General features: G+C 42.1%; 1 long non-coding RNA gene across 1 annotated transcript in view; it reads right to left on the bottom strand.

Moving 5' to 3' along the window:
- LOC144298386 (uncharacterized) overlaps positions 1–24,021 on the bottom strand; it is a 123,796-nt gene that overhangs the window by 65,510 nt on the left and 34,265 nt on the right. The window contains exon 5 of the long non-coding RNA XR_013365377.1: positions 14,056–14,139. This is a non-coding gene — a long non-coding RNA (uncharacterized LOC144298386). The remainder of the gene's footprint in view (positions 1–14,055; positions 14,140–24,021) is intronic.

The raw sequence follows: 24,021 nt of genomic DNA, 5'->3' as shown, positions 1-24,021 counted from the left end.
TCCACTCAAATCTGTTCTGGTCCTCTGCTTTCCAGGCTCCAGATTGGGCACCACAGTTGAGAGAGATGGAGCAGACTCAGTCCACATCCTCATCAGTCTGCCAGCCTGACAAAGGGACAGCTTCGGGCATGTATAGAAGAGGTTCCAGAAACAGGTTCTTACAGGCCTTGGGTCTGAGATCTCCAAGTCTAGAAGACCATCCAAGGCGGCATTCCATCCAACCAGACCTAACTGCAAAATTTCAGGTCCAGCAATTTCATATTCCATCTTTCCCAAGTTCTACTGATCCAGCAAGAAGGCCTCAGAGCTTTGAAACCAGACTCTGGAGCCTCAGGGCATTCCCTATTGGGACAGTGCCCAGCCCCTAACATCACCCCCATGAGTCTCTTGCACCACAAAACATATGATTCGACATCTGCCTCAAACAGAAGGGTGGCAAAAAAACAAACAAACAAACAAAACAAACAAACAAACAAACCCCAGAAGGGTGGCTTGGGGGGTAAAGATAAGCCGGTAAACAGTCTACTATGGATCCTCCCTCAGGTATTCCTGGAAAATGTGAAAAGGAAATACATTTGGTTAAAGGAGGAGGGATCTTTTTTTTTCTTCCCTGAATCAAGGGGAGCTTACCAGGCCAGCAGGTAATATTGTATCTGTGGCATATCTGAGGTTGTGCTGTGCCCTCTGGGTGGGATTTTTTCAGGGACCTTGCTGTCTACACCCATTTATTCCTTCTTACAATGAAACAAAGACCTTTCCTTGGGTCTGAACTGGGTTCTGAAGGAGAAACAGGTATGTACTAGGTGAACCACAAAGCTTAGTAGAAGGAACACAGGGCTTTGTATTCAAAGAATTGAAAATAGATTGATTTTCATTAGAGCCTCAACTGCAAGGGAGTGAGCCCTGGGACTATAAGCATCAAATGAGGTAATCTAAACATGTTAGAAAATTTCAAGTCCTGGATAAATATGAATTACTCTACACATCACAGAGCTTTTGGGGAACCAACTGATGTTATATGCACACTTGTATTACAAAAATTGTAGTTGCTATAAGACATTTTGGAAGAAGATGGATTCAGCTTTAATCATGGAGATAAATCAGAAAAATATGTATCTGTTCGTTTGATCTTACCTTTTTAGAACTGTTCACAAATTGAGAATTTTTATAAGTTTCCTTTATGTTCTCTTTTTTGGATAAACCTATACTACCCAATTTTAAGATTCTTGGTTTCTGACCACCATGCTTTAGTTTTGAGGCTTTGTGATCATTTTTTATGGCCAGACAATTCTTTGTGTGTGAATGTCAGAGGAAGAGGCTTGGTATTGCTATCCCCTTCTAGGTCTTCACAGTTATCACTCTATTCAAAGATGTTATCACACCAACCCTCAACTACTGCCATAATTTCCTAGCTGTCTACTCTGCCTCCAGCTTCCTCTGTCTCCAAATCATCTCCCCCTTGGCTGCTGAAATATCAACATCATTTTTACCATTAAAAATAACTACAGAAGAATCTCTGCTATAGCCACAGTGATAAGACAAGAAAAAAAAAAGGTAAAACCACTGGGAACAAAGAAGCAGATTTATCATTTTTTACAGGCAATAGAATTATATAACAGAAAGCAACAACAAAAAAAATCACAGAAAATCTCTTCAAACTAGTGAGAGATATCAGTAAAATGGTTGAATACAAAGTAAATTCATATGAAACTGTTTTCTTATATACTAACAATAGCCGGTTAGAAATAGAATTTTTAAAATATTTTCATGATATATATCCAGTTATTTTGCTGACTTTGTGAGAATATATCACAGAAACTTCTGTGCAAAAGTGAATTTTGCATCTTCCACTCGAATCTGCTCCTTCTCCAATGCTCTCTAGCTCAATAGGGGATCTTCTATCTACCTATTTGCACAAGGCAGAAACCTAGGATCCATCCTTGCCTTTCCCTGATTCCCCAGTTTGTAAATCTGTCATGAAACCCTATCAATATTACCTTCTGCCCACTTCTCTCTGACCCAACTGAGGGTCACCTCAAATCCGCTCTCTCACCTCTCACCTGGAGGATTGTGGTTGTTCCTCACTGTTCTCTTTTGACTTCCTTGTTCTCTTCAATCTGTATCCACAAAGCAATCGTAAGGATCTTTTGAGATTTTAAGCTAAATCATACTGCTTCCCTGCTGAAGACTCTTCACTAGTTTATAAACCTCATATCCTTACCATGGCCTACTCAGCTTGGCTTCCCATGCTCCCTGCTGACTCTTGTACCCATTCACTTCTTCATTCCCTGTGCTAGGGCACACCATCCTCCTTTTGGTTTCTCAAATGCTCTTAATCTCCTTCCTACCTCAGAGCCTTCACTTTTCATATTCCATACTGGGAATAAGGATCACTGATCTTCCCTCCAGAAGGTTAAGCAGAGGGGTGCCTAGGTGGCTCAGTCAGTTGAGAGCCTGACTCCTGGTTTTGGCTCAGGTCATAATCTCATAGGTCATAGGATTGAGCCCCACATCAAGCTCCATGCTCAGTGGGAAGTCTGCTTGGAAGTTCTCTCCCTCTGCCCCCACCCCCCCAAAAAATGAAGAAGGCGGCTATGCAGAGACAGGGAATTTAGACCTTATCAGAGATCTCCCTGACTCCTTGGGCCTCAGTTTCCCCACCAACAAGACTTGGTCGAATTAGGGGTACTCTTTGGTAGTCTATGAGCTGAAGATTCAGTAAGAGGCAAAACTAGCTGAACTAATGGAGAAGAAGAATGGGAAGTGAGAGAATAGAAAGGAAATAGTCCTTAGGGAAGACAGCAGAGAAAGGAAAGGTAGAAAAAAAATAAGCAAACATTTTTGGTGTTTTTTTTTTTTTAAGATTTATTTATTTTAGAGAGAGAGAGCAAGAGCAAGAGCGAGTGTGTGTGTGTGTGTGTGTGTGTGTGTAGGGAGGGTCAGAGGTAGAGAACCTCTCAAGCAGGACGCCTCATCACTGCTGAGTGCAGAACTGGATGTAACCCATGAGATCATGACCTAAGCCAAAATGAAGAGTCACACACACACAGCTTATTGAGCCACCCAGGTGTCCCATTTTTGGTGTATTTAAAACACTAAATGATATCTCTTTATTTTTATTAGAACAACTCAAGATTATATCTCCACAGGATTTGGGACCATCATAATAATCTTGTCATGAAGAGAGAAAAAGCCAACTTATGGTATTTAAATATTAAATGCATGCACTATACTGAAAACTTGATTCTGTTCCATAAAAATAATTCACAGCATCCAAAGCCAAGGAGAAAAACAAAAAACCTCGTTCATCCATGTAAACAGCTTCTAGGTAGCCAAAGGAAGAGATACTGGCTGCCTCTGCTCCCAGCTTCCACAGAGACTCATGGTTGCTTACTCAATTCTCCTCTCTTCCTAGCACAACTGTGGTTTCATTCAGAAAAGCAATGTATGCAATTAAAACGCTACGTTTCTCAGATTCCTTTGCCAACAGGGGTGGCCACAGTGCATCATTCGGCAAATGATATGTAAGAATAAATTACAGAGAAATGGTTTTTTGTTTTTTTTTAAGATTTTATTTTTTTTAATTTTTATTTATTTATGATAGTCACAGAGAGAGAGAGAGAGAGAGAGAGGCAGAGACACAGGGCAGAGGGAGAAGCAGGCTCCATGCACCGGGAGCCCGACGTGGGATTCGATCCCGGGTCTCCAGGATCGCGCCCTGGGCCAAAGGCAGGCGCCAAACCGCTGTGCCACCCAGGGATCCCTAGAGAAATGTTTTTAAAGGCAGGGTGGGTTCAGCTGGCACATGTCCTTTTTTATCCTTTGTTTTTGATGCTTTCCTCTTCCTTTTTCAACACTCTTGTGACCATAAGAGGCCAAAAGAGACCTCAGTTTAAATCCCAACTCTACCACCTGCAAACTCTATGAACTTGGGAGAGTTCATTCAACCACTCTGAGCCTCACTTTGGTCTACCAAATGGAAGTCATAATGCCTCACTTGCAATACTATTAGGATTAATTGAAATATTTTATCACACATAGGTGACAGTGCTTTGTAAATTGTATAGCTCTAAAAAGTACTAGGTTATTTCTTTGTTTGCCTCCCTCCTTGTTTTGTGACAGGTTTTCTTCCCCCACTTAAATCTAAAATACAGTAAAAGAATATTGTATTTCTACATGATTTTCTTTCACAGTGGGAATACCTATTTCCTTGACATAATACCAATATGTATACATATTGGTATAGTCTGGCCATATACAAAGCACAAGTGAATTTGCATTCTTTAACTGTGGCTTCAGTTATCATCTAAGTCAACCAGAAACTTAAGATGCACCTTCCTTTAAAACTACATATTTTTTCAAAAGTGTGGGCCTATTTTCTTGAGCATTTGAGAGGTCCTATCAATCCATCTGCTTCAATTTTAGAAATTTTTCTTGAATTATTTCTTTAATAATGTGTTCCCTTTTATTGTCTGTGTTTTCACATTCTTGAACTCTTACTACTTGGATCCTGGACTTCTTAGTCTGTTTCTCTAATTTTCTTATATTTGGATAAGATCTCTTATCTTTCGTATCTATATATATCAGGCAAAGGATCATAAAGGCACAGAAACCATCCCTCCTAGAAAGCAGTGGCAAGTTAAAAATAATATACTTCCCTAGCACACACACTTAAAAACCTAATCCCTTGGCTATTTTTAAGTGTGTTCTCCTAGATAACATGTGAGCTAAAGAGAAAAAAATCAAAATTGCAAATAGGCAGTTTTAAAACAATGAGAAAGAAAATCATATAGGAAATCTTATGGGATGAGGCAAAGCTGATTCACAGGCAAACTGATAACCTTAATTGCCTTTATGGTTAATCAGAAAAACATGAAAATAGGCAAAATAAACATTGATTTAAATAATTTCATTTTTATAAAAGATCAAAATAACCATGGAAAGAAATCTAGAAAATATAGTTAAAGCAAACATTATTGATTAGTAAACTTAATAGTCAGAAAAAAAAAAACCCAGTAAAATTGGTAGATAAATCTTAGAGCTGGTTCATGAAATAGCCTTGTTTCCCCCATTGGAAGAGACATAAATAAACATTTTAAATGCAAAAAGGGAAACCATAGATTTTGAAATTGTAAGAGATTCTATGCATAATTATATGCTAATACTTTCAAAATCTCAGTGAAATGGATTATTTTCTAGGAAAGTATAACATACAAAACTTGCCTCAAGAAAAATTAGACTACCTGAATAGAGGGGAAAAAAATCTAAAGAAAGTTGTCAAAGTATTGCCTCCTAAAATGGCTTCCAGCCTCAGATGATTTCATGGGTGCGTTACTTCAGCCTTCCACAGAACAAATAATTTCCATGTAACATAAACCCCTTCAGGGCATGAAAAAAGATGTAAATCTTATCAGTTCATTTTACAAAGCTAGCAAAACTATTGACATAAGGTTTTGGATGAATCTCAAAAACATTATGTTGAATGAAAGAAGCCAGACACTGAGTATAAATTATATGATACCAATTACATAAAGCTCAAGGACAGACAAAACTAATGTGTGGTGATAAAAATTAGAGAAATGGTTGCTGGGGGGCAGGGGTTGGAGGACTGCCTGGAAGGAGCAGGAAACTTTCTGGGGCCATGAGAATGTTACATATCTTGATCTAGGTGGTGGCTACTGGGGTGTGTATATTTGTTAAAAATGATCAAGTTGTACACTTAGGATCTGTACATTTTATTGTATGTAAGTTAAACCTTAATAATGTACTCATAGGAAAAAATCTTGTGGGACGCCTGGGTGGCTCAGCAGTTGGGCATCTGCCTTCGACTCAGGGTGTGATTCCGCAGTCCCAGGATCGGGTCCCACATCAGGCTCCCAGCATGGAGCCTGCTTCTCCTTCTGCCTGTGTCTCTGCCTCCCTCTCTGTATCTCTCATGAATAAATAAATAAAATCTTAAAAAAAAAAAAAAAAGGAAAAAATCTTGTGACCGTGACTTAAAGCCAAAATAAATTAACTAAATAAAAGCCTAATCATACTCAATATGTTGTATATGCAAAAGTACTAAACAAAATATTGGCAAAGGTAATCTTGCAATAGATTAGAAGAACAGGGATGCCTGGGTGGTTCAGCGGTTGAACGTCTGCTTTTGGCTCAGGGCATGAGCCTGGGATCCGGGATGGAGTCCCCACATCAGGCTCCTTGCATGGAGCCTGCTTCTTCTTCTGCCTGTGTCTCTGCCTCTCTCTCTCTCTCTCTGTCTCTCATGAATAAATAAATAAGAATCTTAAAAAAAAAATTTGAAGAACAATATACATCAAAAAACTTTAGGGTTGTTTCAATATTCTATTACTATACTAATCCAAATAAGAAATGGTATATGATAATAATATTGAAATTAGTCTATAAAATTCATTTATGATTTTAATTCCTAATAAACTTAGGTAAAAAAAAGATTACCATACCTCAGCATAGTAAATAATATCAATACCAAACTGAAAGCCCAAATCATCCTTAACAGGGAAACTCAAGAGGCCACCTCATTAATGTCAAGAACAAAACAAGGATGGCCATTGTTCTCACTGCTATTTACTATTGTTCTGAAATTTCTAAGTGATGTAAAAGGACCAGAAATAGATATGAATCATAACTATAAGAGAGAAAGAAACAAAAGTATAATTTTTAGCTCAGGATAATATTGTCTTTCTAGAGAACTCAAGAGGGCCAACTGAAAAACAATATTCTGACTGGTTACAAAATAAATATACAGGCACAGTAGGGATGTTCACTGAAGCATTATGATAAAAAACAACTGGAAACCACCTAAATGTCCAATAATAGGAAACTGGATAAGTGGAAGTATACACACACAATAGAATGCTATATAGCAGTTAAAATGAATTAATAGATATAAAAATAGTAAGTGGAAGAGAATTACAGGATTATATACACAATGTGATACTTTAAATGTAATACTGAAAAACAGACTATACTGTTTAGAAAAATACAAAAATGTAGATATGAAAGATACCAACCTCTGGAACATTGGCCTCCTCTGGGGAGACAGGAAAGGGAATGAGATTGGGAGGCATACAAAGGGGCTCCCTTCCACTATGGTTGTAGTTCTTTTTTTCTTTTTTTTTTTTAAGGAATAAAAAGCTCTGAAGAAAACATTCCATCTGACACCCAGACCCATTATGCCAGAAACAATTCCCAGAGAGTTCTTGTGGCCCTACCAGTCCTCTATCCTCTCCTCCCGGCAACTACTTCTCAAATTTCTGTCACCTAAAGTGAGTTTGGCCCCTTCATTACGTTTATTTAAATGAAACCATGGGGGCTCCTGGGAGGCTCAGTTAAGCACCTGCCTTTGGCTCAGGTCATGATCTCAGGGATTGAGCTGCCTCACGTGGTATGGCTCTGCTCAGCAGGAAGTCTACTTCTCCCTCTCCCTCTCACCCTGATTCATGCTCCCCCTATCTGTCTCTCAAAATAAAGAAATAAAATCTTTAAAAAATAATAAAAGTTTAAAAATAAATAGAACCATGGGTTTCCTTTTGGGTCTTCCTTGGTATCCTTCTGGAAAACTGGCCTCCTTTAGGATATCAGGAGTCTAGAACAAACTCATGACAGACTGAGTGACAATTGAGGACTGCATATCTCTTGGCCACCAGCCATGCAGAACAGGGGTACAGCCTCTCACAGGAGGCTGCTTGTCTCAGGGAACAAAGAAGACATTCAGGGGACAGGTACCCCTTGTGACACTTAACAGACTTACCTCTGTCACCAATCAAAATACCACTATACCAGAAGGACAATCCATGGGGAAAAGACTCGAGGCACCACATAAATAGATGAGGGTTTCTCAGCCTCAGCACTCCTGAATTTGGGGCCAGATAATTCTCTGTTATGGGGACGATCCTAGGCATTGTAGAGTGTTTAGCAGCATCCCTGGCCTCTGCCCACTAGACACCAGTACTGGGTCCCCTGTTTGACAACTAAAAATATTTCCAGACATTGCCAAATGTCCATGGGGCACAAAATCGCTCATTGAGAACCACTGTAATAGAAGATAGATTAGATAAAGGGGTGGAAGAGAGTTTGGTTTTTTTCTTAGGAATAAAACCATCAAGATATGTGTATTAGTATTTGAAGAAGCAACAAAAGAATATCAAGGACATGAAGGAAGGCCTGTAATGGTATATTCAAGAAGGGTGGGAAAACAGTATTACAAATCTATTGATTCTGTCAAAGTAATGTGTAAGCTTAATGGAACTGCAATTAAAACTTGGCTGGAAACTTTCTGGAACTTAAAAATGTTAAGTGTAAAGTTTCAATATAAAAATAAAAGAGGCTGAATAATAAAGAAAATTTTCAAAAATATAAATAAATAATGGATCTGATCTACCAGATATTAGGTGGGTTGTAAATTATAATAATTAAAACAGTGTAGAAAAATAGACATAGCCATGAAAAGATTAAAAGCCTGGAAGCAAGCCCTAGTCTAGGCAAGAATTTAGTATCGATTAAAGTGACGTTTAAATTCATAAGAAATGTTGCAGAATGGCCAATAAATTATGCAAGAACAACTCATTAACCATTTGGGGCAGGAAAAAATTCAAGGCTTGGCACCATACATCAAAATAAATTTCATGAATCAGAGAGTTATTATTTTAATTAAACTATAAAAAAACTAGAATAAAATATAGATTAATATTTTTTCTGATATTAGGAGAAGGCTTTCCAAACAAAAGAAAGGACCCAAGAAGGAAAAGATGATATACTTGACTACACAAATATGCCAACCTTTCATACATCAGCAAGCACTATAAACAAAATTAAAATTCAGAAAAACTGTCACCTAACAGCATAGTATTGAAGATTTCTTCTGCTAACTACAATATGAAGAAGACAATATGTCATTCCCACTTTTTAAATGGACAAAAGGACACAACCATGCAATTCACAGGAGATGAAAGAGCAATAGTCAAAAAACATTAAGAAGTTAATCTCACTGGAAATTCACATTATGCAAAGTAAAACATTGAGACATCATCTTTTACCTATCAAATCAGCATGAATTTTTTTAAAGCAACAGCTAGAGTTTGGGAATCTCCTTATCCTCTAGAGAGAGCATTGGTTTATGAACCTTTCTGAAAAGGAATTTGACAACTATTTTCAAAGGCCTTAAAAAGGTCCATATACAATGGAGAGTTTCCCATTTATACCTCCAGCCCAGAACTCCATAGTTGCACATCCAACTGCCTCCCACTCAACGCTGCCACTCATGTATCTAACCAGTGCCTCAAAAACACCTTGTCCAAAGCCAAGCTCCCAATATCCTACTGCTCTTCTGTGCCTCAAAGCTGTTTCTCCTATTGTCATCTCCATCTCAGGAAAGGGTAACACCACTGTTCTCATTGCTCAGATCCAAAACCGTCATGTCATCCCTGACATCTTTCTTTTACTGACAGCAAATTTTGGGGCATTACACTTCAAAGTAGATGCGGAATCCAACCCTTTGTCACCACTTCTATCACCAACACTCTGGTCTGAGCTGTCACTCCTTACCTGAACCACTGGAATACCTCTTTCCTCACTCTGCTTCCACCTTGCCACCTTCCACATTATCCTTATATGGCTGCCAGAAGGATCCTTTTGTAAGTTAAGTCAAATCAAACCACTCCCACTCAAAACCCTCCACTGGCTCCCTTCTCAGAGAAAAGCAAAGCCATATAAGAGTCTGTAAGACTGTGATACTGTGATTTATAAGAAAAGCATATATTTGGTAATTCAGATAACCAAAATACGTATTTTTAATTTTCTTTTTTTATTTTTTAAAATTTCTTATTTAAATTCAATTTAGCTAACATATTCTGTATTATTAATTTTAGTAGAATTTAGTGATTTATCAGTTGCATATAACACCCAGTGCTCATTTTATCAAGTGCTCTCCTTAACATCCATCACTCAATTATCCCATTCCCTACCCCCCTCCCCTCCAACAACATTGTTTGTTTTCTAGAGTTAAGAGTCTCTTATGGTTTTCTTTCTATTTTCATCTTATTTTATATTTCCTTCTCTTCCCCTATATTCATGTTTTGTTTCTTAAATTCCACATATGAATAAAATCACCTGGTATTTGTTGTTCTCTGACTGACTTATTTCGCTTAGCATAATACCTTCTAGTTCTATCCACTTAGTTGCAAATGGCAAGATTTCATTCTTTTTAATGACTGCGTAGCATTCCATTTTGTGTATATGTGTGTTCTTTATCCATTCATCTGTTGATGGATATCTGGGCTCTCTCCATAGTTTGGCTATTGTGGACATTGCTGCTATAAATATAAACACTGGGGTGCAGGTGCCCCTTTGGATCACTACATTTGTATCTTTGGGGTAAATACACAGTAGTGCAATTGCTGGATTGTAGGGTAACTCTATTTTCAACTTTTTGAGAAACAACCAAACTGTTTTTCAGAGTGGCTGCACCAGCTTGCATTCCCACCAACAGTGCAAGAGGGTTCCCCTTTCTCCCCATTCTTGCCAACATGTTGTTTTCTGTTGTTTTCATGTTGTTAATTTTAGCCATGTGAAGTGGTATCTCATTGAGGTTTTGATTTGTATTTCCATGACGCTGAGTGATGTTGAGATTTTTTTTTCTTGTGTCTGTTGGCTGTTTGTATGTCTTTTGGAGAAATACCTGTTCATGTCTTCTGCCCATTTCTTGATTGGATTATTTATTCTTTGGGTGTTGAGTTTGATAAGCTCTTTGTAGATTTTGCATCCTAGCCCTTGCAAGTATCTTCTCCCATTCTGTCAGTTGTCTTTGGTTTGTCAACTGTTTCCTTTGCTGTGCAAGAGCTTTTTATCTTGATGCAGTTCCAATAGTTCATTTGCCTTTGTTTCCCTTGCCTTTGGAGACATGTCTAGAAAGAAGTTGCTGCAGCCAAGGTCACAGAGGATGCTTCCTGTGTTCTCCTTGAGGATTTTGATGGATTCCTGTCTCACATTTAAGTCTTTCATCCATTTTGAGTCTATTGTTGTGTATGGAAATGGTCAGTTTCATTCTTCTACATGTGGATGTCCAATTTTCCCAACACCATTTGTTGAAGAGACTGTCTTTTTTCCATTGGATATTCTTTCCTGCTTTGCTGAAGATTAGTCAAGCACAGAATTGAGCATCCATTTCTGGGTTCTCTATTCTGTTCCATGGATCTATGTGTCCATTTTTGTGCCAGTACCATACTATCTTGATAATTACAGCTTTCTAATACAGCTTGAAGTCCAGAATTGTGATGTCTCCAGCTTTGGTTTTCTTTTTCAACATTACTTTGGCTATTTGGGGTCTTTCCTGGTTCCATACACATTTTAGGATTATTTGTTCCAGCTCTGTGAAAAATGCTGATGGCATTTTGATAAGGATTGCATTGAATATGTCGATTGCTTTGGGTAACATAGACATTTTAACAAGATTTATTCTTCCAATCCCTGTCTATAACTAACAATGAAGCAGAAGAAAGAGAAATCAAGGAATAGATCTCATTTACAATTGCACCAAAACCCATAAGATACCTAGGAATAAACCCAACTAAAGCGGTAAAGGGGGATCCCTGGGTGGCGCAGCGGTTTGGCGCCTGCCTTTGGCCCAGGGCGTGATCCTGGAGACCCGGGATCAAATCCCATGTCGGGCTCCCGGTGCATGGAGCCTGCTTCTCCCTCTGCCTGTGTCTCTGCCTCTCTCTCTCTCTCTCTCTCTGTGACTATCATAAATAAAAAAAATAAAAAGTAGAATAAACAGAGCAAATTCTAATTACCCAAAGAACAAAAATTCTTTACTTTTTCATATAAATATATAACATTTATATGGCCATTTCTTTTGAGGGCTCCAGTTTTTCAGGGCAAAGCATCACTCATCATGTGAAATATATCAAGATGAAAATTCCAAGATAGATGGAATGGCATATCTCCCAAAGGGCTTTTGTACATTTACATGGAACCCACACATCTCCTTTCAGCTTATATCCACACAAGCAGTCTATTTATCAGCATTTATTTCTTCATGAATTTGTTAATATGGGTTACCTCCTCAGCACCTACTCTGAGCCAGGCCCTATGCTGGGCACCAGCAAAGCTGAGATGGAAGCCCCATGACCACCATGTAGAGTAGGGAGCTAGAAGGGACATGGGGAAGAAACTAGGCAGGCACACACTACCAAAGTAGTAACACCATAGGCTCCAACAGTTGGTTTCACTATCCCAATAGCACATGAGGAAACCAAGGCAAAGACTGAGAGACCTCTTGAGGTCACACAGTGAGTAGGTACAGAGCATAACCACAGACCAGGGAGATGTTTAGAGCAGAACTCATCCCAGGGTGCTCCTCACCCCCACAGCTCTTGTATCGCCTACAAGCCAAGACTGAAGGTCATGCCTCATCCCTGGGTAATACACCTTTGTTGATTTTTGACTTCCCACCATTCAAACATCCTTCCAGTTTGAGGGTGCCTGGGTGGCTCAGTTGATTAAGTGTCTGCCTTCAGCTCAGGTCATGATCCTGGAGTCCCGGCATTGAGCCCCGCATTGGGCTCCCTGTTCAGTGGGGAGTCTGCTTCTCCCTCTCTCTCTCTGCTCCTCCTCCTGCTCATGCTTTTTCTTTCTCACTCACTCTCTCTCTCAAATAAATAAAATCTTAAAAAAAATATTTCCAGTTTGAGAGAAATCCCCTAGAGTATGATCAACAACCCTGCCCAATGCTCCTGTCCCCACTCCAAGGGGCCAAATAGTCTGCTTCTCTCTTCACCCCAAATCCTGTCACACATCCCTATGCATCTCAGTTTCCCACTGTCATGGTGTGTGAAAGGGTCATCCAGAGCATTGCATGGCCATATGGGTGCCTGGGCCTCTCTAGGGCTGTGATACAAGTCCCCCCACATTGCAAATGCTGTTAGTAAAGACACAGCAGAAGCCAGCAAACAAAGAGGCGTCTTAATGACAATGCCTTGGAAGCAAGTCTTTTTATAACTTCATTCTTCCCTCTCAATGGCCCCAAATGAAGATGAAATAGAAAAGGAGCCCTTGGCAAGAGTAAAGGAAAAAACTCAGCCTTCCAAGGCCTTCCTTCCCCTTATGCCCAATGTCTTTCAGTAGGAGGCAGATTTGGCCTCCCTGGCACCACCGTGTTCCCAATTTTCTGGATCATGAGGAACAACAAAACCCACCCTTTGGTGAAACTGTGGACCAATCACACAGATGATGTAGGCTTCTGCTGTCACAATAATTAGCCTTCTTTCCTTTGAGTTTCTCTACCTCTCCCCACAGCCTACTCCCATGTTCCCATCTAATGCAGGTGGTATGCTGAAGCCTGGGAAATAGGACCATTTGGAGAGTCCACTGGGTGCTATCAAGAGGATAGGCTCTGCAGTCAGCCTTCCCTGGTTGAAACTAAGCTTTGCAACCCAGAGAAAGTTATTTCACATCTTTGAGCCTCTATATCTTCATCTGAAAGCGGGCAGAACAGGGCCTGCTTATAGGAGTAAAAGAGATGCTGTACATGAAGTGCCTAGCAGAGTACCTCATACAAAGTAGGGGCTCCACAGATTTAGAATCATCACTCTTGCCAAAGAATGTGTGTACATGGACACTGAGACTTCAAAAGCCCTGCCACACACACCTTATTTAGACTCCATTCCAGGCTAGGGGCCCATGCAGCAAGGGTCCCAAGAAGACCTGCTATGAGGACTGAGGTCATGTAATTGAAGTCTTAGCTGTGCTTGGCAACCAGTAAGTGTGCAAGACCTGTTCACCATCAAAGGCCCATTTGAATAGATAACTCAGAGAGATTTGGGGATGGGGCCAAAGTCACATTGTTACATGGTAGAGTATGTCTGTACCAGATTGTCTGGTTTCCAATCTCCTTCCCCTATAGTATGTTTAGTGTCCTGGCAAGGTCTTGGGTTCTTCTGAGGCAGATCCAGTTCTCAGTCTTGAAATCAAGAGGTCAGGGGGAACAACAGTGGTAGATCATGTTTCAGAGCAAAAGCTGGGGAGGTAGATTACCTGGGTTCAAATCCCGGCTCTAACATGTTTCAGCTGTGCATCCTTGGCAAATTGTCCAACTTCACTGGGTCTCAGTTTCCCTATCTGTAAAATGGGGATAATATTAACGTCACTTAACAGGGTTGTCATGAGGATTTTTGCTGTCATTATGACCACTACATTGACCTCAGGTACCAGAGTCAGTCTGCTGTATCCCTTCCCCTCAATATATTGGTACAAGTTCCCTAAGGGTGTGGTCATCTCATGCCTAACTTCTCAGACAAGGCTGCTGTATTGCACAATTCAAAGGGCATCATTCACATCTTATTCCATTTGAGTAGTGCCTTCTGGGTTTATGTAGTACACAATCTATACTCCTGTACATAGTAACCCTTTGCTCAGGGCAGACTGTAGGGCCACAGAGGATCTGGATATTAGGTTTCTAGTTGGAGAGCATGAGTACTGTGAAGATAGAAAAATGTCCTGGTTCTGCAGTCCTCCAGTTTAGAGCTAGAATCTAGGTGGTTCCCAAAAGTCTGGGGGCTATCCCTAGCTGAAAGAGGAAGAAGATGGTGAAAAATAGTAGATGCCAACATAGGACCACAGGCTGGACTGCTGGGTAGGGAAATGACTTGGGCAAGTCTCAGCTCTAATTCAAGGTCTCTGAGTAAAACAAATCCAGAGTCAAGGGGAAGTACTTGTGTATTCTGGCCATGGAAGACAAAACATTAAATACCAGTTGTTACTTCAGAGCATATATTGTGTCCTGCAGAACAGCAGCCCAGCCTTAAAGTTGGCAGAGCTGAGTCTTCAACGGGCTACTTCTTCCACCAGGCTGGCTGCTTCTGCGTCTACTTAGTAAAAATAGCAAATCCCATGAGTACCTCACTGCTCATTGCCTCACTGTTCTTGCTGTGGCCAGAGGGAATATTGTGGCTATGAAGTCGCATTTAGCAAGTCTGAGGATAGGGACACTGCCAGGACCTGACGGAAATGGAAATCCAGAACAAGTGTCTATTCTGCTGAAACAAATTGCTACTCCTCCAAAGCAAATGAGGGCCAATTAACCATCTAGCCACCAGGTCCCCTCAATGAGGTGTGATAGCTGAGGGACTGAGGCAGACATCTGCTGCTGGAACACTGAGCACTGAGCAATCAGGGTGGCCTAGGAGGGCTGGGTCTTGGGTACATGCTGGCTGTTGTGGCCGCTTGGCCATGAGTTTCCTGAGCAAGTGCTGGCCCAGGAAGGAGGGAGATCCATAGCCATGGGGCGAGTTAGCTCATCCACTGGTAAAAGGCACATTGTAGGTATTTAATAATATTTATTGAATATAAATGAAATGAATATATTAACCTGATAACTGAGAAGCCTAGGAGCTTAGCCTGGACAAGAGTGAGGCACATGAAACACTTGCCCTGGGCACAAAATTTAAGGGAGGTGCCTAAAATCTCAGTAAGAAAGGCAAAAATAAAAAATAAAAAATAAAAAATAAAATAAAATAGTTGAAATGATTTTTAAAACAAAAATCAATACAAAACACTATGATGAATCAAATATCAAAATATTGAATCAATATAAGATCTGACAGGACCAAGATAAGGGAGAGGCAAATGAGGCAAAGTCAGGGAAACACAGGGCCAAATCCTGTTTTACTAAATGTTCTGATACTTTCATGATAGATATTTCTACATTCACTTTTAAAAAAACAAAAACAAACAAACAAACAAAAAAAACAGTGAAAACATTATCCATCTTGATTACTGAGTTTTTTGGGGACATCCTCTTAAATTCTGTGCCCAAGGCAAGTCTTGCTATATGCCCTCCTCCTTGCCTAACACCGCTGGGAGTCTCAAGACTTTCCACGAGCAGCAAACAGCACCCAGTGGACCACCAGACCTGTCAAGAGGTGGGGTCACTTACACAGTAGTCCAGACCAGCTGTGGAACCTCCTCTCACCTGGAATGCCATTTGGAAGTGGTGGCATGACAGCACAGGCACTGGTTGAAATAGGCCACCCAGATGTGAAGAGCTACATCAGGCCCTGGTGCCTTTTGCTGCATAGGGGCAGCTCCAAACAGGTGCCACCCCTGAAGCCCCCAGAGCTTCCCCAAAGTGACTGGTCATGAGGTTTCTCTGTTTGTATCTCTGTAACAGACACTGTTTTTTAGAGCACTTGTAGGTTTACAGAAAAATTGTGCAGAAAGTAGTTTCCATACACTTTCAGTCCTCCACACAGTGCCCCTTATCACTAACACCCTACACGGGGTAGTGTATTCATTACAACTGATGAGCAATACTGATACAGTACTAATAGCTAAATTCCACAGTTTAATTAGGGTCCACTCTTTGTGTTGTAGGGTTTTGACAAATGGGTGACATCACATATCCACCTTTGCAGTGTTATACAAAATAGCTTCAGTACCCTAAAAATGCTCTGTGCTCCACCTCACTCCTTCCCTCTTCCCACTCCCTGGCAATCACTGATCCTTTTACCAGCTCCAAAGTTTTGACTTTTCCAGAATGTCATATAAACTGGAATCACACAATATGTAGCCTTATCAGACTGGCTTCTTTCACTTACCAACACGCCTTTAGGGATTTCTCCTGTCTTTTTATGGCTTGAGAGCTCTTTTTTTGTTGTTTTATCACTGAATTAATGGCTGAATAATGTTCCATTGAGTGGATATACATACTGCAGGTTGTTTATCCACTCAGCTACTGAAGAACATCTTGGTTGCTTCCAAGTTTTGGCAATTATGAATGAAGCTGCTATAAACATTTGTGCACAGTTTTTGTATGAATGTAACTTTTCTTTTTTTTTTTAAAGATTTTATTTATTTATTCATAGAGACACACACAGAGAGAGAGGCAGAGATACAGGCAGAGGAAGAAGCAGGCTCCATGCAGGGAGCCCGATATGGAACTCGATCCCAGGTCCCCAGGATCACACTCTGGGCTGAAGATGGTGCTAAACCGCTGAGCCACGCAGGGACCCCCTGAATGTAACTTTTCAATTCATATTGGGTACAATATTAAGGAGCACAATTGACCCATGAATTTTTGAGGCCCCAAAAGACCTCTAGCCCATGGGTTCCTTGTTACTCTCTAGGATCGACAGCATAACTTTTTTTCTTTTCTTTTCTTTTTAAGATTTTATTTATTTGAGAGAGAGAGAAAGAGAGAGAACAAGTGCAAGGACAGGTGGGCAGGGGTAGAGGGAAAGGGAGAAGTAGACTGTCCACTGAGCAGGAAGGCCAATGCAGGGCTCAATCCTTGGACTCTGGGATCATGACCCAAGCCAAAGGCAGATGCTCAACCGACTAAGCCACGCAGGTGCCCCAACAGCATGACCTTTTCAATGGAATGGACTAGTAGGGTACTGTATGGGCCAGTGAGAACATCAGAAACTCTCATAATCAGAACTGGCTTTTCCCTGGAGCAGGAGGGCAAAGGTGTACTGTTGCCCATACAGAAGGCAAACGATGTCTAGTGGCCCAGTTTAACAGTGGCAGAAAGACAATTCCCCTGCTACCTGGCCCTGCTCCCAACCTATAGCGTTTGCCAGAAAGCATAGAGGGCAGAAAAGTTTGCATTTCCCAATTAAGCACAGACATTTTCTCTCCAGGGGTATCAGGGTCCAGCTCTTACCTTTCTGTTTGTTCTTTCAATAAAATGTCTTTTCACCTGCAATGATTACCTGCCACAAGGAGACCATAATTAACAGAAAGAACGTGTATTTCTAGCCATCAGAAAACTGTTTTCCAACAAGTAAAAATATAATTAACGTTCCCCAGCTCTCTCCTCCATGGAGATTTTATTCCCCCTTACATGCTACTAATTCAGAGAAAAGAAGACTAGAAATGTATTATTGGTTGAACTGTGTGTGTCCTTCCAAAAAGATCTGTTGAAGTTCTAACCCCAGTAATTGAAAATGTGATCTTGTTTAGAAACGGGGTCACCACAGAGATAGTTAAGACGAAGGTACACTGGGGTAGGGTGGCTGGTTCTTAGTCCAATGTGGCTGGGGTTCTTACAAGAAGAGATAAGACACAGGGAGACACACAGAGAAAAAGGCCATTGTGAGGACAGAGGCAGAGATCAGAGTCCTACAGCTGCTAGCCAGGACACCAAGGAGTGGTGGCCACCATCGGAAGCTAGGAAGAGACCAGGGAAGATTCTTCAGGGTCTCAGAGAAGCATGGCCCTGCTGACACCTTGATTTTAGACTTCTAGCCTCCAGAACTGTCAGCAAATGAATATCTGTTGTTATAAGCCACCCAACTTGTGGCACTTTGTGACAGCAGTCTTCACAAACTAATACAGAGTAGAATCACCTAAGTTTTCACCCTGCAGATGAAATGCCCAAGGCTCTGAAAGGTACAAGACTTGCCTGAGGTCTCAAACAAGTGGGAGGCAGAGATGATGAGACTTAAATCAAGTCCCACTGACTCAGAAGCCAATGTTCATTTCACAGCATGACTCACTCTCTACACATCTGGCAGCCTTGGGTGATCCACGGTGTTCCCATTTGGACGTGGACCACTCTGGGCTCAGTACCTGAGCTGCAAGTGCAAGCAGGCCAGCACCAGGCCCTGGATGTAGCTGCTTCAGAAACCAAAGTAGGAAAAAAAAAAGTGTGTGATGAGTGAGGAAGGGAGATAGACTGAGAAAAGGGATTAATACTGACTGAGCCAAGTGACAGGTGTCTTAGACACATTACCTCAGTTACATCCCACACAGCCCTTTGGTGCAGGTATATCATTAGCCTCATTTTTCAGACCACACACAGCGTCTCAAAGATGCTAAAGTAACTCTCCCCCAACCATACAGCTGGTAGAGATTCGAACTCAAAACATGTCCAATACCACATGAGTACTTTCATCTCTTCCCAATGCTTTTAACTGCCATCCACATGCTAACAGCTCCCACATATGTACTGCAGCCCCAGCATCTTGTCTCCCTGTTCAATATATCCATCTTCATGTCTCAAGGGCATCTCAGACTCAGCATGTCCAAAATTTAATTCATCAGCTTCTACTGAAAGCCTGGCACTCCCACCCACCAAGATGTGCCACTTAGCAACCTGGCAGCCATCCCTGACTCCTGTCCCATCCCCCTTCGCCCTGCTGGCACACATCCCACAAGTCACCAATTCCTCATCATGTATCCTCTGCTCCACTGCTTCCAGCATGGTCTAGCCAGCTGCATGTCACTCCAGGGTAACAAAGTCTTCCAACTGGGCCCTCTGCTCTCAGCCTCTCCTTCCTGCAGGCTAGTTTCCCTTCATGCAGTGAGGGATTTCTTGAAGCACAAACCTTATCACATGACTCTCCTGATTAAAACTCTTCAATAGTAATCGCAAATTCTTATGTGCTATTCACTGTATAAGCCCTTTACACATATTGACCCATTTAATCCTAAAACCCACACTATGATATGAAATAGGCACTATGTTGTCCTTTTACAGATGAGAAAACTGGAGTGCTGAAAAGTTTAGTAATTTGTCCACCATCTCACAGCTAATATGTGGCTGAGCCAGGATTTAAATTCTCTTGTGTTCTTAGGACAAAGTCCAAAATGCTTCTCATGGCCTAAGAGGGCCTGTAGGGTCTCACTCCTATATCTCACCCCACTCTCTCTTACTCTAGTTCAGAGCAAGGACTGGGTCATTGCTGTTGTTGCTTATAATTATTCAAGATCTCTAAGGTTCTTCCTGCCTCAGGGCCTTTGTACACACAGTTTCTTCTGCCTGGAACATGGCTGACCCCATTCTTCACCTGGCTGACTTTTCCTTCTTAACTCTAAATGTCACTTTGTCGGAAGTTTTCTCTGAACCCTCAGATCAAGTGAGGCAGCACCTCATTTTATGCTTTCATTGTCACCTGCACATTTTCTTTGTAGTACTTCTCACAGTCATGATGTTTAATGTCAGCCCCTCCTTGCTTCCGAACAGAGAACAAGTTCTCCAAGGGCAGAGCCTGTATCTCCCTTGCTTCTCCAGGACGTTGCCTGGAAAATAGCAGATGTTCATTAAAGAGTAACAGATTGTGGGCAGCCCAGGTGGCTCAGCAGTTTAGTGCCACCTTCAGCCCAGAATGTGATCCTTAGAGACCTGGGATCGAGTCCCATGTCAGGCTCCCTGCATGGAGCCTGCTTCTCCCGCTGCTTGTGTCTGTGCCTCTCTCTCTGTGTCTCTCTCATGAATAAATAAACAAAATATTTGAAAAAAAAAACTAACGGGTTGAAAAAACAAACGAAATAATGAATACAAGAATGAATGAATATGCTGTGCTGCTCTTCAGCTATCTGCCTGGCCAAGAGGCATATTTTCTGACATAATATCTTGCTCCAAGGAGAGCTTCTCAAGCTTATAAAGTGCACATAAATCACCTGGGGCTCTTTTTAAAATGCAGATTCTGATTCAGGAGGCCCAAGGCCTGAGAATCTGCATTTATGACAAGTTCCAGGTGATGACACTGCTGGTCCAGGGACTTCACTTTGAGCACCAAATATTTAAACAATCTCTCACCTCAGTTTCTCTTTAATGAATCTTTCGGATGTCTTCCCTCATCTCTTCCTTTCTAAGATGGCACATGAATATTGAAAGGGGGCTTTCTATGAACTTTTGCTCCCAGGGAGTGGTGAAGGGTGGAAGTAGATGAAGAGCCAGTCCTGTGCCAGTGCCAATATGGACATTATGTGATCTGCTGGAAATGCCTGGTCAGGCTTGTCAGAGTCAGGGCAACACTAGCTTCTGTAACAAATAAGGCCCCAAATTTCAGTGGCTACACACAACAGATTTTCCCCACATTGCTCACAGAATAGCCCAAGGAGGCAATTCCTAGTCTATGGGAAGCTCTCCTCCATGTAATGATTCAAGAACCAAGGCTCCTCCCATCTTTGGCTCTGCCAGCCTCTCTGATCACAGAGTCTTCTTACAGCCACTGGAAGAATAGAGACAAGTTCCCATCCACTTCTTTTTTTTTTAATATTTATTTATTTATTATTTATGATAGACATAGAGAGAGAGAGAGAGAGAGAGGCAAAGACACAGGAGGAGGGAGAAGCCGGCTCCATGCCAGGAGCCTGACGCGGGACTCGATCCCGGGACTCCAGGATTGCGCCCTGGGCCAAAGGCAGGCGCTAAACCACTGAACCACCCAGGGATCACCCCCATCCACTTCTTAAAAGCTACCAGCCAGGAGTGACACACGTGACTTCCACTCACGTGCTGGTGAGGACCTGTCACAGAGCCAGACACAGATACAAGGTTAACTGGGAACTGTAGTCCCTCTCTGGGCAGCCACCTCCCAGCAGGAATTCTACACTTGCGGGAGGGTGAGCACGAATGACTGGGAGGTGGAACACCAGCTGTCGCTACCACACGGCCTGGTCCCAGACACTGTTAGCAGGTACTAAGTCTGTGATCTGTTCTTCTTCAGATATCAGGGTGGGTGTCTTCTCAGAATACCTCAACCCCCTCCTCAACTGGTACCAGCACTGCAGCTGCATCATATGGCCCCAGGTACTTCCTGGCAGAAGCCTTCACTATGAACCCTAACTTCTCACCACAGCTGTCCTGTAATAGACTCTTGGCTTGAAGCCTCAGCCTGCTGCACTCCTGCTTTCAGGGGTCTTTCTACACAGCCATTCTTCTCCTAGCGCCCCAGACAGGAAGGCAGGGGCCTGTTAGAGGGCTCAGTGCCTCTCCAATCTATCTCCAGGCCAAAGAGGGAAGGTCCAGACACATGGGCTGCCATACTTGTTTCTCCTCTACTTCCTATCTCCCTCGCACAAGCCACCTTCCTTTTCTTGTCTTGTTGGGGTTCTCCCTCTAGTAGATGCCACTGGCTCCCAAGCCGTATCCCCCATACTAGATCAAAGCCTATAGCCCCCAGATGTGGTGAGTATTGGCTGCTAAGGCTAGTAGTGTCCCCTTCCTTGGAGAGTTGCCTCTGGCAGGATCTGTCTCACCCACGAGGTTATTCTCTCTCCCCAACCACTGACATTCAGTGGCCACTGACTAACTGGCATGGAGCACAAATGCCAGTAGCCTTGTCTCAAGTGGGGATCAACCCGGTGATACAATTCATGCTCTAGAGCCCCCCTGGGCTTAGGCTGAGGCTGGCCTCTAGCTTCAGGCCCTCCCTCTCCTCCCACTTCCCGCACTCCTTCCCTTCCAAGAGCACCCTGGATAAATCACACATACCAGAGGCTCCATCTCAGGCTCTGATTCTAGAACATCTGGCCTAAGACACTACTTGCACCAAATCTGCCTCTTCTTCCTCAAGATGGTACCTGCCGCCTTATTTTGCCAGAGCCGCAACAGAAAACAGGATTCAGGAAAAGAGAGATAAGTATATAGATAACAGAACATGCTTTCTGAAGTGCAATGAAAATATCGCACAAAAGACACTTTAGGATCTTGAGTACCATGCTGTCCGTCAAAACTTTTGCCAACAACCCTAGGAGCTCTGCCTCTTGGAGACAGGCCACCTACTGAACCAGGAGGTTTTGTGGCACAGATTGCATGGATCCAGTACCCTGAGCTGAACAGCAGGGCTCTGAGCCCTGTCTGGCCTCACCCTGGCCTTCCCAAGGCAAAGCCTACTCCTTGTTACTACATTAACCATGTGCAGGAACAGACAAGAACCAGAGAGAAAGAGAGAACATCAGCTTCCAACTGGCCTGAACACCTCTTTCTTCGGCTCATCAGGAAATCCAACCCTCTCTTACAGTCTATCAGCAGGCCATGTCCTAGGACCTGCCTTCAGCAAAGTAAATAGTTTGAGGGCTTGGTGCCTATAAGAGATCCAGGGGAAGGAAAGGGGCGGGGCAGGGGAAAGGATAGGAGTGCCCACCAGCCTGCGGCAAAGAGGGAAAGGGCGAGCATGGTAAAAGGAGAGGGTTAAGAACCTAGCAGTCCACACAAACACCTTCCACGCTGCACTCCTTTCAATTTCTTTTCCGTGAATTTAAATGCATTCTGTCACAGTGAGTTATGTCACCCGGAGGAAATGCCCAACTCGGCGACGTTTTTAAAGATTATTTTTTAGATCACCTATCACTATCCATTTGAGGAACGATTGTTCAATCTGAAAAAATAAATTCAAAACTGTCCCCATCTAAGCAAGATGGAAAAATAACTTTCCCTATTCTTTCCTTTTCTTTCTATTTATTTTTTTTAAGAAGGCTTATTTCTGAAGGACAAGTTTGAAAATCTGTTTTCACCTTGACATTCTGGCTGGATTTGAGCAGCTTGGTGAGGGGAATGTCATGCCTTGTCATACAAATAAACAAATGAGGTACAGCCAGCTGTGTGACCTCAGTCAATTCACTTAACCTCTCTGAGCCTTAATGTCCTCAACTGTTACACTGAGATAACAATACTGACCATGGTGATCAAATGAAATGATGTCCAGGACTGTCCCTGAATATGAGGCAGATGTAAGGTGTCTGTTCCACTCAACTGTCAATTCTTCAAGGGCAGGGAAGAGGCTCTTACCAATTCTGCCCTCCCAGTGGACCTTGCACAAGGCCTAGCCCACAAGAAGTGTTTAATACATGTTGGATGCATGGGTAGTTGGATGTGTGATGGCTTGGTGGGTAGATGTCAGAATATACAAAAAAATGGATGAGAGAAAGTGGGTCGAGGGATGGATACAATGGTGCACTGGAAGAGTTATCCAAAAAGGCAAAAAAAGCCCTCACTTATACTGTCCTCCAGTTGCCATAGTGTAAATATTCCCTCCATGGCTGATTTCAAGCTACCAAGATGACATCACAGTGTTGGAAAGAAATGTGCAAAATTGGTGCATACACGTCTATAGAAGAAGCTCCTGTGCTCTAGTGGGTGGGTGGATGGATGGATGGATGGATGGTTGGATAGATGGATGGGAGGAAGGAAGCAGGGAGAGAAGGAAGATGGAGAGAAATAAAAGAAGGAGGGAGAACTATGAATAAATGTTTACCTAGAGAAGAAAATAA

Source organism: Canis aureus, chromosome 26, assembly GCF_053574225.1.
Source record: "Canis aureus isolate CA01 chromosome 26, VMU_Caureus_v.1.0, whole genome shotgun sequence".
Taxonomy (NCBI): Eukaryota; Metazoa; Chordata; class Mammalia; order Carnivora; family Canidae; genus Canis; species Canis aureus.
This window is presented reverse-complemented; position numbering and strand designations above follow the sequence as displayed.